The following is a 2,544-nucleotide window of genomic DNA, read 5'->3' on the forward strand; positions in this document are numbered from 1 at the left end:
CTTCTTCACAACAATCACCACACATACACGCATAAAAGCATCAGCGTACAAAAAAAAAAAAAAAATAAGACGTTGACACTTGCACCAGTCTTAACACTGTTCATAACGCTCGTTCAGGCTTGGCAGTTTATCCTTTGAAAGTTTCAGCTATTACTGAACGCGAAGTCCAAGAAGAAAAGAAAACGCAATATCACAAACTTGATTCCAAAAAACTGACCTGAAAGTACCGAAGCGTCATAACAAAAGCTCGAAAATCCGAAGTTCGTTTAGTGTTCGAATACCACGTAAGACTCACCTACCAACTGAAAGTTTATAAAGAACACTGAAATCGCCATGACAAAAGTGCGAAATCGAAAGTCGAAAACAAACAAAAATGACGCAGCTTATGACTTGCAGCAAACGCTACAGACATGCTGTGTACAGAGTCCTGTCATAATTTCAGTATTGAATTGGCTTTCTTAATCTAAATTAGCTAACCGCCCAACCTGGGCCTTCGAGCTGACCAGCTCGGCGTAGGACCTAACCGCGTCTTGGCGTCACACTCAATCTGTGCTAGGCTGGTCTCAGCCGAATCGGACACAACCTCTGAGCATTTAGTGCTTCCGGTTTGTTTTTGTGTCCGAACTTGCTTCCGCATCTTCTGGACCGCTCGTCTCTGACTCCTGCTTATCTGGCGTGCGTCCTGTCTCAGCCCAGTGATTCCTGTTCGGCGACGAAGCTTGCGTACCTTGAAGCGCTCTCTCCGCCCTCCTCTGATCTGCTTTGCGTTAGGCATTCGACTCTGTGGTCCTCTCGCAGAAACAATGCTGCGTTTTGTTCGACGAGATTCAGTCAGACATTTCTTTAATTCGGACTTTTCGCCGCTATCTCGTTGTCGGGATTCCGAAGCATCACCGGCTAGAAGCCCCACCCACAATGCATTGGTTGCGTCCTGCACGCTCGGCATCTCAGTTCTCACCGTTTCTGGGGTGCAGCTTAAACCTCCGTAAGGTTTCAAAGCCTCCCCGAGTAATCTCATTTCCCTGGCAGGCGTCTCTGTGTCTGCACTCAGGCTACGGGTGAGTGCTACCGAGTCACCCTCAAGTTTCTCATCCGTATATCGCTCTTCAACTGATGCGCACATCGCATTTTGAGCTGAAGTCACTATGGCTTCCAAAAGCCCGATCATCTCTTTCAGGCTACGAGATTCTGCCTGAAGACGCGACAATCGTGCGGCCGTCTCTCTTTTACATTTCTGCATTTCTAAGGAATCTCCGTCCCCTCCATTCTCCGTCTTTTGCCATAGCATTTCCCATTCTTCACATTCCAGCTCCCACTCTTGCTTTACGAACGAAAGGTGATTTTGTAGCCACTTCTTCAGTGACACCTCGTCCATTTCCAAGGACTGCCCGAGTTTCGTTACCCTACTGAGTGTGTCATCTTTTCTCATCCATGCTCTTTCGTCGCCTACAGATTTCTTCAACTCCGGCCCAGCATAGCCCAGTTCCTTTCCGACAGCCGTTAATCTCTCTACCTCCATGGCCCTGGATGCTTCTCGCCTTCCGACGCTCCTCTACCTCCCAGAAGAACAAGACGTCATAATGGGCCATCATCCTGGCAGGCTCGCCAATTGTCATGTTCTTCCGAGGGGACGAGGGCATGTCGAAAGACGAAGCGACACATAAGTAGACGAACAAAAATTCATTTACTCACAAGCACAAAAGAAAGCAGAACAGAAAACAAAATTATAAGCAGAAGCGAAAGGAAAAAAAAATAGAGTGGTTAAATAGCTACAGTCAGACAGTCTCGGTCGCGCGCTGAGAACACTCACAGTCTCGAGCGTCGATCTTGCTTGGAACGGGACGCGGCCTTGTTCCTCGATGTTACGGGTGTGGATCCAAGCTTGCTAGGAGCTCTAGGCCTCGAAGCACCGGTTCGATGGTATCCTTTGACGGACCAGGTACGCGGCCTGGGTTGACAGGAGTGTTGCGAGGACACCCCTTTGCGTCCGCCTTCGAGCTCGAAGTCCAATGCTCCGGGCTTCTGGTGCGAGCAGCAGGCACGACGTCGCTTCGGCTCGATGGCGGCGAGAAGACCTGGAGCGGAGCCAGGGTTCACCAGGAGCGAAGCCTGGGCTGCCGGGAGCGTTCGCGTGTCAGCTGCCGCCCTTCAGGTTCAGTCGTCCAATGTCGTGCGCGAGCTTCTCCTTTCCATTTTTCTCGAGCATATCCTTTCCCTTTTGCTCGAGCATATCCTTTCCCTTTTGCTCGAGCTTGCCCCCTTCTTCGCCTTTCGCTTTCACTGTCACTTCAGGAACGTGACAGACATAAATGCCTGACACAAGACCACTATTAAGACAGGAAATAAGTGTTTGTGAGGAATGAAACACATAACTTAAATAGATATCAATCCCTCACCTTGAAAACACTTGCCATAAGTGGCAAAGAGCAAACTTCTGGCCTTGATTGGCTGGTGCTTGCCACCAAGACCTGCATGTATAAGAAAGAACCCGGTCTTAGTCAAACTTTGGTGTTTTGCAGAAGGGAGACAACAAAATACTAACGC

This window comes from Ixodes scapularis, unplaced genomic scaffold (assembly GCF_016920785.2).
Source record: "Ixodes scapularis isolate PalLabHiFi unplaced genomic scaffold, ASM1692078v2 PGA_scaffold4__175_contigs__length_147842914, whole genome shotgun sequence".
Taxonomy (NCBI): Eukaryota; Metazoa; Arthropoda; class Arachnida; order Ixodida; family Ixodidae; genus Ixodes; species Ixodes scapularis.